This window comes from Oxyura jamaicensis, chromosome 3 (assembly GCF_011077185.1).
Source record: "Oxyura jamaicensis isolate SHBP4307 breed ruddy duck chromosome 3, BPBGC_Ojam_1.0, whole genome shotgun sequence".
NCBI lineage: Eukaryota > Metazoa > Chordata > Aves > Anseriformes > Anatidae > Oxyura > Oxyura jamaicensis.
In genome coordinates, this window is record NC_048895.1 from 44,383,289 (window position 1) to 44,400,937 (window position 17,649).

The following is a 17,649-nucleotide window of genomic DNA, read 5'->3' on the forward strand; positions in this document are numbered from 1 at the left end:
AGCTCCCTAACTAGCTATTCCAGTTTAAGTCTCTCCAAGGGTTCTATCATTGTGAGAAAGCTGCTTAAAGTATTTAAAGATAAGATTTATTGTACCCAAGATGGCTATGCTTTCCCCGTTCTCATCCAGTAATGTGCCTGTTTGGAGTTTTATTACACTTCTTTCTTCCTTACTATCATCGCCTTCCTTTCCTCCACCTCTAATAGCTGAAGTGTATATCAGGGGTGTAGTACAGACAACAAAGACAATGCACAGTGGTTAGTATTTCTATCTCCTCTTGCAGGCTCACCAGCTATATAAACATGGAACAGCGTTCACTGTTCCAGTAGGAGTCTTGTGTGTTTCAGCACTCTTCCCAGCAAATACCACATGTGCACTGTCCATTGCAGAGCCTGGAGCAGAGCCACTGGATGCTCTCTGTGAAATCCAGCACTGCAGCATGGCTTGTCTGCCCATTTCTCAAAAATGTTTCTTGTAAGCTTCTTGGTGAGAACAGGGCTGCCAGCTTGAAAGCTGGCCTGTCTGGACCCATACTTGAACGTGTTAAGTGATTCCTGTTCTCTATTTTCCTGAGATACCGCAGGTGGTACAGATACATTTGAGAGGTGATGTGATAAAAATACAAATAAGATAAACCAGCCAAACAATACCGTCCTGAGTTGGAAACAACTGGCCATTGTTGCAGCCTCCTCCTTTGCTTTCTTATCTTGTGTGAAAAATACCTGTGGCTCTCAAAGCACATTTCAAATATGAAGGAAAGAGTGAGGCCAGGTCTACAGAGCAAACTTCTCCTGGCAAGGCTACATCTGCCAAGGGTGTGAAGAACAGTGTTCCCTTACAGACATATCTACACTGGCCAAGAGCTCCTAAGTAGGCTTAGTTTTACAACCAAAACTTCACTTCCTCCCTCTAACTTTAATCTCAGAGCTTCTGACAAAACTGAACATGTGTTAGGTTCCCAACACATGGTCATCATGCAGAGAGGTGCCCTGGTGCCCCAGCTGTCCTGCTCCTGGTAAGGGTGGCAGGACCAGCCCCGGCTGCCCATGCGGAGCTCCCAGCCCCTGCAGTGCCCTAACTGGTTCTCCAAGGTCAAAAAAAAACAAACAAAAAAAACACATCCTAATCCCTAAATCATGTAACAGGACAGTTAAAACTCAGAGAAAAATTTCACTTCCCCTTTGGCTCCTCCTGGGAAGCAAACTGAAACTGGGCTCTCATCCTCCTCCTGCTCCCGAATGAGTACCAAAACCATCTCCAAACTGGATTCACAGCACATCATGCACGAGCCCGTGGACATAACTTGCTCAGAAATTTGTTTCCAGGGAAACAAGTGTGCCAGTTGTATTAGTGAGCTGTCTGATATATATAGGTACATATATGGGAAAGGTTAAAAATCTTTATCAGACAGACATGCTTCCTGTCTTCCTGACGGCTGGAAAGTCAGGTTGGATAACATGACTGCCACGTCCACCTTGAAGAGAAGAAACGTCTGAGCTTACCTGACAAATGGGCTGAGGAACAAGAGGCTCCTGTGAGCAAAATCTCACGTGTGGTCAGAAAGCTAACAGACTGGGTTGCAGGCTTGGTGCCTAAGGCCAGTGTAAATGAAGGGTGGCCCAAAATGAGAATAATACAGGTTTGTGCTTTTTCCCCATGTGCTTCGTTAATGTGCAGTGATGCTGAGTAAATGATGTAAGTCAAATATAACGACTGTTCTGACTCCAGTCTTGTCATTTTTATAATTCTTGGTATCTGAAAAACTACTGCAGTTTAGATAGCAGGAGTATCAAAGCCTTCACACCTCGAAAGCAACAAGCAGCTCAGGTAAGCCTAGCCCCACTAACCTTCATTTTCAAATGCATAAAGTCAGTAAGGCTCCAAGGACTGAGCACAGCGCAGAGCCCGGTGCTGCAGCTCTGCTGATGGCATGTCTCACCCCCAGGCACCAGCCTGGTCGGCCCCGAGACCTGCAAGCACTCTCCAGGCAACTTCTGTGCCCAGGAGCTGCTGTGAGCCAGGCATATCCCTTTGGGCAGCTCACCACCCTGTGCACCCTGCTTCGGAGGCAAGGGGCTGAGCAGTGTGGGCGCAGAAGACAGGCCTGGGCACCTCTACCTTGCTCAACCAGCTACAGGCCTCGTGTTGTCTCTGGACTTCACATCACTGTGGCCCCTCTGACATGAGAGAAATTTTCCCTAGATTGAATGAGCCAGAACTTTGCCCCAAACTTGTTCCAAAGTTGTGCTGAAGGCGTAGCTCTCAGCTTGCTTTGGGCACAGGGTTTCTGCTGGCAGGACGTCAACGTGAGCGGCACGGCTCCCTGCCGCACGTAGCCCTGTTGTCAGCAGGCAGGTACCGGGACCAAGCACAGCAGGCAGCTCCTGCTAGAGGCTTTCTTCTCAGCCTTTGAAGAACAAACAAAAGACATGGGAAAAAAAAAAAAAAAAAAAAAAAAAAAAAAAAAAAAAGCCTTAAAACTTCTCAATTAAGTAGGATCTGTGGCTTAATACTTATCTCTGGGTGTGAGACAAGTGGAGGTTGACTAACTTTTAAGTTGAATGCGAAGAGGAAGGGAAGCATGGTGTACAGACATTCACTGTGTTCCCAGCGGCCACACCATATGTATTTCTTTGATTCATTAGAACTTAGCTACAACTCGACTGAAGTATGGAATATATAAATAAAATACAGCTCATACTCGAGGCTTTGCGCAGCTGGGTCTCTCCTCAGCACCACTGATAAAGTATGACTCACAATGAAGCTCCAAGAGGAGCCTACTTGGCTGTCTTTGAGGCCTGAGACTACAAAAATAAACATTTTCTTCCACCTTCACAAAATCTAAACTTTTAGACAAAAGTCTTTAAAAAAGAACTGAGCCACGCTGGCTTTTTAAACTTTGTAAACTGAAATAGTTTAAATTAATACTGAGCATAAGACATGAAGGAAATGTTTTATATAAGACTAGATGCTTGGTTTAAAGTGCTGCAGTATCACTAAGCTCCTGATCACATATTTAGTTGCCTGAGGAAGAAGAAGAGAAGAATCCTATGAAGAGAGACAGAGTATATCTACTAGGCATATAAAAAAGGATAAATTACAAAAATATGTTTTGGGGATGCTGTCCTTCCTGAGCTGAGAATGAAGAAATAACAGTGTAGGCTTTCATGGGTACATTTGCTAAAGGCTCAGCTCACAATGTGATCCCCAGACTAATCTAAGCACCCAGCCTCCTGGAGCATTTCTGATTGTACATCAGAGAGGACTACAGAGAGCTGAGCTGATTCAAAGCTTATCCCCTGGGCTCTGCCAGGCTCTCTGGTACTCTTCATTCTTTGCTTTCACCGCAGAACACAACAGAGGCTCGAGTCTATGATTTGCAGCTTTGCATGGTGCTAGGCTGGTGTTATACCAACCAAACCACCACAAGGAATAGCAAGGTTGTACCAGGTGGGGACTGAGCAAGTCCAGGCTGTCTAACTATATCACAAACCGTGGAAGGGGAGTTTGAGAGGTAAGCGATTATAGCAGGATTTCTAGCATGATTTATGGCCATGGCAACAAAATCTTTCTTTCATTCCATTATTTTTATGACATACATAGACGACTTCTTCCATTATTCATTTAAAAAATAAAAAAATAATTAAAAAAGCACTTCTGTGATGTAGGAAAGGCTTTTATGCTGGCGTGGACTATATATTGTATTAACTATCTACCACATCTTTTGGGATTGCTGCAGCCAATTCATGGTCAACACTCTGCCACTGATGATGGGGATTTCTCATGCAAGGACAAAGATGTGAAAGAACACATCACTTTCTACAGCCATTTTGAGGAGTCTGGTCAAACACTCCCCCTCCAGGAGGTTACAGATCCTGTGCCAATTTTCCCTACAGATTCTGCACTGTAATATCAGCTCTTTGGCCATAACAACAAAACTCACCATACCCTCTCCCCCTTTCATACCTGAAGTCATATTTCCCTCTATGCAACATATCTTAAAGCATTTTCATTTGATCTTTTTTCATTTGTTTCTGTAGTTCCTCACATGCGCCTGAACCTTTATTTACTTCTCTGCCATAGGAGATATTGCTGGTCTACCACTTACAGTGATCTCTGCAATATTTGAGGAAACTCAGCATGTTACAACTCAACCTTGGCCTGTTCTACTATTCATGTAGGACATTTGCTATGAGGAGAGGTCATGCCTATTCACTCGGGTGATGAAGGAAAAGTCCAGATCAAGTCTGTTTTTTTGGACCTCTCTGGCCTTCTCCTGAGGATCATGACCACTCTCGAAGATGTTTCCATAAGAGGAGTCAGAGACTGGGGCAGGGATGCCTGGGATTCCTGCAGCAGGGTTGGATGCTCTTTCCCTTTTTCTCCCTTATAGAAAACAAACATAACTGGGACATGGCAGTAGCTGAGGCTCATTTGAAGTAGAATCCTTAGTGCTCAAACTATGGCAGTAAATGCATGGAAAATAATTGTCAGGCAAAGAGGGATCATCCCTGCTTTTTGCTGTTCCCTAATACCATGTAAGCCTTTTTCTTTATAGCAGAAGTTTTGTGGTCACCTTTTCAAAGTGCTACTTTTCCATTTCACAGAATATTCCTGTATTACACAAGGAAGAGTAAAACTTTATCTTCACATGTACAGACAAGTTTCAGCTACACTGTTCACTCACTTGCAGCCCTTCCTCACACGCTGCATTGCTTTTCAATTGTCTGCCCAATCCCTGAAACAAATATCTTCCTTATCTCTCAGTCTCACTTGAAATACGTTTCCCCTTGCGTGAGGCATACATGGCAGGGGTTCAGCAGCAGCGGCTGTGGAGACACCCAGGAGACACTCTAAGGGAGAATGACAGAGGGAAAGACAGCAGTGGAGACATGGAGCTGGAGTTGCACTCCTGGAAGGAGGAGATCCATGCCTAAACAGGACACGCAGTGGGTGGCCCACACAAGCCAGTAAGAAGCACTGAGGAGCAAGGACAACCAACAAGAATGATATGTGAGCAAAGGAACCCCAGAGGAACAGCAGACCGAAACCATGATGCCCACCACCCCAGCCTCTGGGCTTACTGCGAGCAACGCGCAGCAAGAGCAAGGGGAGGCCAGATGCTGAAAGGGGGGAGGAGAGGAGTTTAGCTGAAGCTGAGCCCAGGCAAGGGCGAGGAAATGTGTATACTTACATGGTTGTTTAATTGTTTGTGTTTTCTTTTTCTCAATATTGGTGATTAGAAACTTGCATTAATTGGCAATAAACTAGGTAAAAATTCCCTGAGCTAAACCTGTTTTGCCAGTAAGGCCACACCACTCAGCATTTTCTTCTTTGCCTCTTTTTCCTCCTTGCAAATAACCCTCGTGACACTGTGACACTGCCCTGGTGAAACCAGACTGTTTCCACACAGCCACCAGCTTTTCTACGCGCTCTGACATCCCATCCCTTCACCCACACTTATTCGTCGTCCTGCCAGAGGTGATCAGCTCAGCCTTGTGAGACCCAGGCTCCCAGCTAACAGAAGGCTAAGTCACAGCTGGAGTCTGGTGAGCAGAGAGCACCTGGACATGCTCAACGAAAGGGGGCTGCCCCATCTTTGCGCCCATGTTGTGAATCCCCCAGGTGGGACAGAGAGCAGCGTGGCTGAGGGCAGGCTGTGTTGTCTTGCTTTGTGACCACCGAGCTTATGGAGCCTGGCAGAAATCTCAGCAGGATGCTTCCTGCTGAACTGAGGCACATCATTCACATCTGTACTAAGGTACTAAGTACATATTGGAAGGAATTGGCTTGCAATATTCTGTTTGCATACGCTATCTCTCCTTGCATTTTTCACAACCAAGTATAGCAGATTAAATTCACGCAGATCTTAACAAACTACTGAACAACTTTTTGGACCATCTGCTCCAAATTACTTCATAGCTTTACCCTGAATGTTCGTGTCCATTCAAACATTTTATTTCTCAGTTGAATTTATCTGCCTGCCCCTTCACCTACCACTCAGTATTCAGGAACTGGAAAAAACAATTCATGTGGAGCAAAATGCACTGTGGTCTTCTTGCTGTTCAGCCAGATAAACACATTACTCAGCTCTGCTGCTATTCACACAAGAGCCAAAACCAGCAAGCATCAATGTATTGATAAAGGGCAAGCAATGGATTTTGCTAGTACTCCGAAGGCCACCTCGAGTCCTATCCTTTAACTACATGCTAGCTGAGATCTAGTTTGAGGTCTGCTGGGGATCTAAGCAGTGTACAGCCTTTGTACTGGCTTTACACTCAGCCAAGAGCCTCCAGGCCTCAGCCCACCCCTGTGGACCCCGTGGGACCTCCCTGCCTGGGGCGGGCCGGAGTGCTGAGCCCTGCCGGGGCGCACACTAGCAGAGAGCTGCTGAGTCCAGCAGTGCGATCTGCTGAAAGACGTGAGCAGCCGGAGGGAGAGGAGACTGGGAGAGCCAAGTAAGCTCCTAGGGAGTGGTCGAGCTGAACTAACAAAATTCTTTCCCATGCACATGCCTAATACTTAAAATAATAAAAACACCTTTTGGGGACTAGTGGGGCATGGGAAAGCCAAATAAAATCTGCTTTGGATTTGCTTTAGTCAGCGGCACAGGAATATCAGAGAGCCTGGTACGCGAACTGGAGATTTAAATACTACAAAATTCCTGAGACCGTGATAAAGACAGACTTTTATTTGCCAAGAGGGGATGTGCTTGTGCAATGTTCACAACAGTGGTGGACTCATGTTCACTGACAGATTGGAGCAGTGTTTCTCCCAGAACTAGTGGCATTGCTGCCTTTACTCAGCCCTTCTGCCATCTGCAGAGCCTCTTAGCAATATCATTCCCATGAAGGAAACATCTCCACGATGGCCAGCCCAGTCTCTCCGTGCAGGGAAATGCTGGGGCTGGAGCAGCACACTTACACAGCTGAGCAAAGGAGCTTGGAAATGTTGCAGCAGGTGTGCTTCCTCCGGGATGTCCAGCTCTGCTCCCTGCAGCACTGCCACCAAAGCTGGACCTCACAAATGCTGCTGCAGCCACTGGCTGGTCAGCTCTGGACAGTAGGAGCTGTTCCTGCAGACACAGACAGCCAAAAAGCCCATGGAGAGCCCCATGCATTTTCAGTCACTGGTGAAGGATGCTCACCAGATGTGCTGGAGGGAGCTCCCCACCTGTGCTTGAACAGAATAAATCTTGGAGGCTGTATCTTTGGGAACTGCAGGTGCTTGGGGCAGAAGGTCCTGGAGGACAGGCTCACCTTGCATCCTACTTGGCCTTTTCCTCTGGGGAGTGCTGTAAACACAGCAAGATATACTTTGGGTCTGCCTTCACCCGTGGGAACAGATTCAGGCACGATGTGGAACGCGATGCAGAGACATCTGAAACTGTTAGCTCGAATTCATAGCAGTGCAAACATTGCTGGACTGCTTCCAGACATGTTGTAGGACATCTGCGTACTGCTGCACACAGCTGAGCTTGGTCTCTCGCAGCTCAGGAATCCTTCCTTCACAGGGCAGGCAGCCTGCACGGACACGAGCAACCACTCTGCGGAAGAGCAATGGGACGAAGAAAGGTGTCAGGAGGCAAGGAGCAGCAGCGGCATTCGATCATGACCAACACGGCTTAAAAGCACTAAACTGGAGATGAAAGGGGCTTACTACAGATGTGTCTCGGGTTATCCAGGGCCCCAAGAAGAATCCAGGCCATAGTCTGATGATGTTGTAAATCCAGCTTTAGGGCTCTTGTTAGATCAAAACCACTGCATCCTCATGCCAAAGGAGTTAAAAAGAGTAAGTTTAAAGTAGCAATAAGTACTATACTATCCAGCCCGCTCGTTAACTGCAACAGTTTTCACAGGCATATGGCACAGTAATTTCTCTCCTCAGATGCTGTGTGAAAGCAAGATATAAAGAATCTCCAGAACAAGACTGCAGGGGGGGAAATAGCTGAACTGACAATGCATAACATCATGTTTACAAAGTAAACAAACTGGGGGACAAAAGCAAACCTTCTCTCAAGTCTTTAGTTAAAAGAGTGCTTTTTTATAGCATGCAGCTTTTATAGCATGCCGCTAGCTATACCACCAGCGTGGCACAGATGGGATAGGGAGGTCTGAAAGCGATGGTCCTTTAAAGTGTTTGCCATGTGCTGCTGTAGAACCAGCTATCTTTTAAAATCCTGCTTTAGGAACAGGCAGCATCCACTGGATTACCAGCAGGCAAAGCCTGTCACCTAATTCATTTCCAATAGTCACATGCGGGGGCACTGAGTTGCAGCACTGCCAGCGGCAGGCTGGACCTGCAGCCCCAATGGCCAACAACTGCAACCAGCTACAAAAACCCTCCCTATTACCTTGTCCTAAAGATGCCGAGCCTATTAACTTCTCCTAAAGATGCTGTCTGAGACAAAAAAAAAAAAAAAAAAAACCCGGGGGGGGGGGGTTCTGTAGTACTTCAGTGCTCTGCTCCTTGCCAAAAGCACCTGCTAAAGGATACAAGCTACCTTGTGCAACTTTACTTTGTCTTACATGGGTGATGCTTTTCTTTGTGTAGAAGAAGAAACTCAAGCAACTGCTGCATGTGGACACCTTGTGTAATTAGAGGAGCATGACAGTATTAAAATTGGGTTCGCTAACAAAACCCACAAACAGGATCTCCATACCACTGACCCTTCTGCTACATCAACATGCTGTAGAGCTACAAAGCCATGCTTTGCATTACTTCCTTAATAAAGTTCTTGTTTAGCTTATTCTTAACCAAAGATGAACCAGTTTTGCCTGTGCTGAGGCCAGCTCTGACCGTACAAGGGGACAGAGTGACAACACCATGCACGCACATACAGATGCTCTTGCACTTACTAAACCTTGCCATGAGAAGTTGTCCTCAATGACAATTTTTCTGCAAATAAGCAAGGCTGCTTCAGTACAAACAGGGACTCTGGGGGCAACGGTGTGATGTGGTGCTGTTCTTCAGAGCAGTAACCTGCCCGTGCAGAAGAAGAGAGAAATAAGGACTGGGACAGACAGACAGACGGTTGTTTCATGACATTAGGCCAGGAGGTGCTCCCCTTGTTCAGGTGTTAGCCTTCCACAGGAGGGCCTGGCCATGGTTGCCTGGATGCAATGTATGAAATTATGCTTAAGATACTCAACACTAAGCCCATTCGTCTCCTGAGACATGGAAAATTCAGTCTTGGATCAGAACCTGTTTTTGGTTTGCTTTATTGGCAAAATACCCCAGAGCACGAACCTCTCAGCCCTCACACAAAGGTCCGGAGCGTTTCGCTTGCCGAGGGGTGGGTGAAGGTGGCGGGGGCGAGGTGGGGGGGATTATGGCTCACCGTTGTTCCGCTGAAAGTGGGTTTGTTTCTGTCTCATAAAGTATGCAAGAATTTTCCCATGCTCTGCTCCTGGCCAGCCCCAAACAGCATGCTTTGCACATTAGCAGCTGATGCTGGAATGTGGCGTTCCCAGGGCAACTATTAACCCCCCATGGAGCCCAGCCAACCCCTCGCTATTGTGCAGGGCTTGACTGAAGGCTGCTTTGTTGGGTGATGTAATGCCATGTATGCAAACTAAGCCAGGGGCGCAAATGGCACTTGGAAACTGTTCCCTGACTTCAAAGGATGGGCTGCGTGACTCCCAGTACGGCCGCCTTGCTCCAGCCCGCACCTTCCCAGCCGTATCACGAGTGCTGTCCCACCTGCCATCGCGCCGCCACGATGGCTCTGGCACTACAGTGCTGCCATCAGGATGTCCACACACCTTGCTCTGGAGCATGGGTATACGTGTGGGAGGGTATATGTATGGGTCAGTAAACGTATGGGTGGGTATATGACCCCACCTGGGACTAAGGGATGCAATCAGGGTTTAGGAGGCTTTTTTTCTGAATATTTTTCTTTCTTCAATATATGAATATGGGACTGAAAAAATCACTGCATAGCAAGAAAGAGAGCTGTCTTCTCAGACCCAAATCTTATCTATGGACACAGCAGATTTCTGACCCACCATTTTCAATAATTTGAATAATTCTGCAGCATTGTACCCTCAAGAGATATGGCTTCATATTGATTAGAGACTGTCTCCCAAGAGCCATGACTTGATGTAGACGTAACACTGTGCAAATGCAAAAAATACATTTTTCTTGCCTCTGAAGCTTTGCTGGGTTCTGCAGGCAATGAATACCAAGAGGAAAATTGGAGGTTTGCCACCAGCTTCAAAAAGAGAGAGCAATGTTATTTTTACATTTAAAAAACATTTATTAGGTGGCTAAATTAAGTTACATAAAATGTAGAACTAGAGCATATCGGGGATTGCAAGGACTAAACAATTCCTTAACAACACCTTGGGTTTAGTGACAGTCTCAGCATAAGACCACTCATAATAATATCCCAGACTGATGAGAAACAATGGAAATGTGCCTGGTCTTCAAGCTTAGTTTCTGTTCTAAACAAGAAATTGTGGGAAGCATTTTGAAGGATACCAAAAAAAAAAAAAAAAAAAAAGGCAAAAGGAAAATATACAGTGTTCAAAACAATCTTTACAATATAAGTTGTTTGTGTGATAAGAAACCAATATGTAACTCCAATTAGGACTGAGAAAACTCCTGCCTGAGGGCCAAAAGCACCCCAATTCCGTATCTATTTGCAGACTGCAGAGCGCTTTAATACTGACATCTTGTCCTAGCACATTTTGGCCCCGTTTCTTGAAAATATGAAGGGTGATGGAAGACACATATAGACATCAGTGAGTTAAGTGTCTAACATTCTGATGTGTGTTTCTTTCCATCCACAGTCTTCAATACCAGGACTTTGTCAAATTGTCTCGGAAATTTCCTGTAGCACTCCTGTGAGGCAGGAAAGTCAAGTATAGCTATGATGTTTTTAAACAGTGCAAAATCAATACATAAAAGGGCAAGTATTTTGGTCATACATTGCTGTCAGTGACAGAACTGGAACAATAGTCCAATGAATGCAGATGAGAAGAACTCATTTTGATTTCCAGGGAGCAAGGGCCAAGGTCCCTCCTTCAGCCTCCTAGCTCACCTGCCATGAGGAGGGTGATTGCATGATCACACAATCCTTCTGATGGGAATGAAAACTGAACCACAGTGCTCTCTGTTATAAGGAATCAAAGGAAACAACAAATGCATGTTTGAAAGCCAAAATTTTCAAAGATATTCTTAAAACAACCTTATGATGCAGAAATAATAAAAAGTGAATATAAAGCATATAACCTTAAGTGTGCGTGTGTCCTTATCAGAATGGCAGCAGGAGGACGTCTGCATCAGCTATCCGGCTCCCTAAAATGAAGCTGATGACAAACTTCCTGACCTGCTCTAGTGAGACCCAAACCTGCTTCCCTTGAGGTTATACAAAGCTTCCATTACTTCCAGTGGGAACAGCTTAGCAGTCCTACTGGCTTGAATGGATGCATTATAATGTCAGTAATAACAAATGTCATGCACATTCCATGATTAGCTAGAAAAATGATGCTAGGGTTAAATAGGCATGTCTCATTCAGATGCATGTCACCAAGCCGGACCCATCACCTAGGTACTGGATGCCATCTCTCCCTTTTTCTCCTTCTCCTATTGCTAAACATGCTAATCCTACACAGCAACCAAACATCATTATTGCAGGCTTGTCCAAAAATTATGCAGAGACAATTAGCCTCATTGAAAAAGGTATCAAAGACCTCACAGTATCATTCATCTGTCCCTCGGTGCGCACGCACACACACAGGCATCCAAGGGATTTTAAACATAGCTAAAGACAGTGTTTTCATTAGTTCACTGTGAATGGCAGTGACTTCATGCATTAAAAACTCTGCACCTCCCCCTGTGGTGTAACGCCTGTGCCCTGAGATGAATGGCTTCGCTGCAGCTTTTTGTCCTGAAAGGCTAGGAGGGAGATGCTCACCAGCCCCAAGGGAGACGGCAGCTGAACGTGCCCTATTATGATCTTGCTGGCAGCATCAATTGATTGCAAAAAGCAGGTGATTGCATCCCCACCAAAATAAACATGGGGATAAGGAGAACTGAGAGGAATGCTGCTGGTTTAGCTTCTCTGAGGGTATAAGTAGTCAGCGACAGTAAGGGTTTGTACTTCCAGACTGCTTTATTAACATGAACAGCCACAGTGCTCCTGGGAAGTACAAATGTCATCCTTTGTCTTCCTCCTTCATGCTATACATGTAAAAATGAGGTGTGTTTGACCACAGGATTCCCAAATATAACTCTAAGCATTCCATATTGCATGTGGGAAACGAAAGACTAAAAGGGTCACAAGTGGATGCAGGAAGGATCTAGATGTTTGCAGAAAACTGTGTAAGAAGTCTCTTGTGGCTATCAGGTTTCTGCAGGGGGGTCCATACGAAATGGTATTATTAAAAGAGAGTTTCCTGTTTAAAAAATGCTTTTCATCTATTTTGTTATCAGTTTTCATGACCATAATGCATATATCCTCTTGCCTACATTGGTTATTTTCTTGTTCACAAGAATTAAGTGCATACTTATTATGAATACATGCTGTAATATGGTCATGAGTGAATATCTGAACCACTACAGAGCCTTCCTGTAGTGAATCAACCTACGGAATGAGACAATAAAATTGCTTCACACTTTATCTTACAGAGAACTTATCAGAGATGTGGAAAAAAAAAAAAAAACTCTGGAAAGCAATGATGATGATAACTTCAGCTGGAGGACTTGGCAGAGCAGCCACAGGTCAACCAAGCTGTGGAAGCGGAGCACTGGGATCAGCTGATGGCTCTGTGCAATCCTATTGAAGAGCCTCTGGGCCCAAAAGCATGCTCATTTTTTACAGCTTTAGGGGCTATTACTGCTCCCTGAAAGCACTTCTCTGGGACCACCAAGGCTGCAACAATTTCAGCACTGCTCTCTTCAGACCGGGGTCTTTCAGAGGATGTGTCAACAGCCTGATCCAAAAGAGATGGCCATGTAGAGAAGCGCAGCCATTCTAAAAACCTCAGCTCTTAGGTTCACTTGAAAATATGAAAGGAAACTTTCCCTAATTCCTCCATTAGAAACATTTATACACTCTGAAGTAATTTACAGAGTACTGCTGTCCCCTTAGCAGCCCTATAGAAAATCATTATTATACCAGATAGGTGCATTTTCACACTGGGCTGCTTTTTAAGAGTGAATTAATCCAGACCGGAGCACACAGTGGCTGTGCACAGCCTTTAGGAATCTACAGCTGTTAATAATTAAACTACGAACCATTTCCTAAAGGTGGTGCTGCAGCCAAAATACAGTCCATAGGTAGGCAGCAGAACCAAGGCAGAGCCACTGCTCTTCTAATAAAGAATGATTACTGCCTCCAAGCATAATGCTTTTGACAGGCTGGTCTAAACTCTTGTTGGGGTCACAAGGTTAATCTCGTAGCAGCCACAGGCCCCCTCACTGCTGAGCGTGAACAATATGGTTAACATTTTTGGAACGGAGTTAAATTTCTTTGTCATTCCTAGCCCACACCTGACAGAAGCAGCCCTCTTCTCTGCTTTCATAACCTGCCATCTGGAAGATACCAAATTCTTATCTGGTCTGTTGATCTTTTCTTCAGTCGCTGAGAATGTTTCCCACCACCGACCAAAAGACCAGAAAACAGAGTTTACCCACCTGAAATAAACTCTGAGCTTTCCTGGGGCTAATTCCTTCAGATCCTAATGTGACTGCAAAACACAGGAATGTGTGACACAGCAGAGAGCTCTCAATGCCAGCAGCATTCCTCAGGCTCATCACCACAGCCATCACAGCTCTGTTCCTGGGCTACTGAGTAAATGCAAATAAATCTTGACAGTGTTTTTTTTTTGCTCGCTATCTCACTGTATTTGGATTTATTCCTCAGTTTATCCATGTGTAAGTCTAAAGGTAGGTTAATACAGGATGGATGATGCCATTTAGCTTTTGTCCCAGCAAAGAAGAGATTGCACTTTGCTTGAGCACCTACAGTGACCATGCAATGTTTACCTTTGATAAATTAGTATCAGCTACTGACAATTTCACTAAGGGATCTGCCTGTCCTCATGAAGACTTGAGTCCTACAACTCTGCACATAAAAATATTCAGACTCCAGGTCGGTCCTATCTACAGCCCCAAGTCTTATCCAAACATACACAAGGCTTACCATTCCTTCTTGGACTCAGGCAAGCTTCTTCCTGTCCCTCAAATTCTAGTCAGGAACTTGAAGGTGTCATGCTCAGGGTTTCATGTCCAAACCCCTCTCTCATCCTACCTATGATTAACCAAGACGATACAAATTTTCACTGCTAGCAGTGCAGATCAAATACTTAAGGCCCAGATCCACAAACACTGAGGTCTTATTTACATGCCCAAATGCATTCAAATCATTGATGTCAGATGCCTACACAGGAATACACACCTGGGCTATTGAGAGCTATTTATGCTGCCAAACTGTAGGTGAGGCAACCTGTATGGTCAGTCACAGAAGGCAGACAGGCCTTCCAAGGACAGTTAAAGGTAGGATTTTCAGTTTCCTTCTCTAACTGGCTGATGTGCCCTATCCAGGGGAAGGGGAATGTAAGCTGGGGAAAGGCAAGTGTAGATAAAGACCCAAAACTCTTCCAGAAGAGAAGAGACAGGGCACAAAAACTCTGACGACCCCACCCTCACCCCGCAAGCAGCGTCTCTGTTGGCTCCATTAGGAACATGACAGATTAATCTCCTAATTGCAGTTACCCTGGCTACCCCCTCCCTCTCTCCTGCTTCACATCAGATGCAGCAAGCATGCAACTGCCCAGAGATATCAGCCTTCTATTTCAATGGGTTAGGTGCCATTTGATATTTTATCAAGCCTATTAACAGCGGGTTTCCACTGAAAGGTTGTTTGCCACTGCAACATCTCCAGCTGCAGGGTCCTTGCCATCCCTCCCCATATCCTGAGAGGCAATTACCTTCAAGGAAGGTGCTCTGATTCATCTGGCCCATAGTACGAGAAACAGCTCGCTTTTTCCACAAGATTGGTCTTCTGGGGTTGGCCAAATGGATCGATTCACCCTGCAGCTGTACGGTCACTAGACTGCACTCCAAAGCAGCAGAAGCATATGGCAGAGAGAGGAAGAGGAGCAGAGCATTCCTTTTGGCTGGACCAGCTTATCTGTAAGCTGAAACCAAAACGTAAATTAGGTGCCTAAACACAGATGGGGAAATTGGCCCCCTTGCCACCCAGGATCAATGCTTAGCCCACATGGTCAGCAGCGAGCCATGCTGTTTGCCTCCTCAGCAGGTCATGATAACCCGGCTTTCAGGTCATGTGTGGGCAACATGATAGAGCACTCTGCCATGGGAATCACCAGTACATCCGTGGCTGTGATGTTCCCTGCCACCTCTGGGACATAGGACATGGTTGGGTGCATGCACATAGGAATTTATGCATGAAGTAAAATGGGTGGATCAAGTCTAAATTATTTTGGAAGGACTATTTTCTGTTTCACAAAGGTGAGCTTGTGGGGGAAGACCTAAACAGCTAGATAGCAAAAATGCTGTAAGTATCTGAAGGTACTTTTCACCTGTTAGGGCAGGGACTGGCTTTCTGCACTGGACACATGATTGAGGGGGTGACAAAGGTACCTCTATTTACTTGGAAGTACTTGCTCTACTTATTTTTACCCCTGTAGAGCTGCAATGCAGTAAATCAAAAAAGTACACGGATGCACACAACTGGCATATGTCAGATAGTTGGAAATTAATACCTAATTCTACTTTTCTTGTAATTCTCTGCAGCATAAAAAGTGATGAAGTGAAAGTATTTGTCATCTCAAAGCAAGCCAAACAACTGAAAAAAAAACACAAACCAAACCAAAACAAAACAAAACAAAAAACGGAGTGGGCACATTATAATGTGCTATGCACCTTGTTCTGGCCTGAGAAAATGACCTCTCAATGACCTGAGAAAAAAGAGCCCACAGCCTAAGACGCCTGGCAAAATGTGCTTTGATGGTTGCTGAAACAACCTCTTCCATCAGCTTGCTTACCTGCTTATGTCTACCCTGACCAAGTGCTACGTCCTGGGCAGTGCCCCAGGCCCACTGACTAACCTGGGAATGAGACTCCCCCTCAGAGAGATCTTTTCCACACTAGCAGGGCTTCCCCCTGCTAGAACTCAGCTTTATCCCTAGAGATGGCAAGGGATAACACTAAATTTTTTTTTCATTATTTTCTTTGTCATTTTAACGGAAGGAATAGAACCAGCTATTTTAAAAAGTATGACTCATTTCTTCATGGGATCATTTCCAAGCAAGAGGCTGTGGACATTTTCCTGTGGGGAGAACAATGAAAAAACAACAACAACAACAACAAAACACCCACCTCAAAACTCAAAAGTCAATTTTGAGCCATGAGGTTGAAAGCAATCAATACCAGCAACAGTTTTTATGAGACATAACTGATATAGACATAAAGTTAGAGAACACCTTACCCTTTCAAGTTTCTAAGTACATTTTGGAAGCAATTGTAAGCGAACCAGGCTGACTTGGGTTTCTCATCTTTACTTGATGTATGATGACAAAAGGAGATAACCTTGGTATAGATAGCATGATTTATTCAGAACTGAAGACAGTGAGACATGTTTGCAGTCATTGCAGATTAGGAACCCCTGTGTGCAAGTTTTTTATTACTTTAGGCTTTTCTCCACTTCCCACCCTTCATCTCCAGCTTTTACCTTGTCTTTGCGTGACTCAAAGTACCGTCCTTTCTAAAGGACAGAAACCAATCCCACCAAGGATTATGTTTCACAGCCACATTCTTTATTTACAAGGGGTTTTCAGTGCTCGAGACCTTTTTATAAGATACCTCAGTTGCTTTAATAACTTGATGAAATGTTTATAATGTGATGAAATTGTGTTCAATTCAGAAATACTTTAACAAGGAGAGTTGCAGCAGACATGTTAACACCTCCAGGCATCCCCTAAAACCACTGCAGTTTGGTGAAATGCGAGTATATTTCTTGATAAAAGCTTTCAGTCAGCTCCGGCTTTTTTTTCAGGAATAAGTCATTTTTTCTTCCTTGAGCATGACAGGCTGAAACATTCATTTCCAAGTTAATGGTTTTGTCTGGGCACTAAAGGACACATCACCCCCTCCAGAGTCAAGGCAAAAATACAAGTATGCAGGGCTGCTATTACAGGCAACCGAGCCACTGACCAGCAAGGTGTTAGTGGTGAAGGACAGAGGCAGAGCCCAGGAGAGGGGGAAGAGAAGCAGGAGGAGGCTGCTGGAGGCTTGTGCAGAACCTTTAACTCCAACCCCACTTTCAGAGGTGAGAGCAAAGACTGGCTCACTCCCCCACCCCGGGGCACCCACCCCACTGCTCTGAAAGCACTCACCAGCCATGAGGGGAGGCCCAGTTACCTCTTTCATCCATGTATTTCAAAATACACTCTCTGGGAACCGATGCCATATCTAGGGCACTTCTCCTGATGTCACGTCCCCTATGAGCAGATATCACATCGCTGTTTGCCATGATCCCCGGCTTTGCACAGGAGCTGGGATTTCATCCAAACCCCCTGTTCACCGCACAGGTAATGTGATGAGGAAGGCAGTGGGACCTAGGCACCTTAGAAATTTTATCCTGCACATGCAGAGGAGAACAAGAATATTTAAGGAATG

The 17,649-nt window shown here is 45.2% G+C and overlaps 1 long non-coding RNA gene across 2 annotated transcripts in view; it reads right to left on the bottom strand.

The window, feature by feature from the left end:
- LOC118165216 overlaps positions 1 to 13,783 on the bottom strand; it is a 72,365-nt gene extending 58,582 nt beyond the window's left edge. For both annotated transcript variants that reach the window (XR_004749921.1, XR_004749922.1), the window contains exon 1: positions 13,642 to 13,783. This is a non-coding gene — a long non-coding RNA (uncharacterized LOC118165216). The remainder of the gene's footprint in view (positions 1 to 13,641) is intronic.
- Positions 13,784 to 17,649: the final 3,866 nt, after the last annotated feature.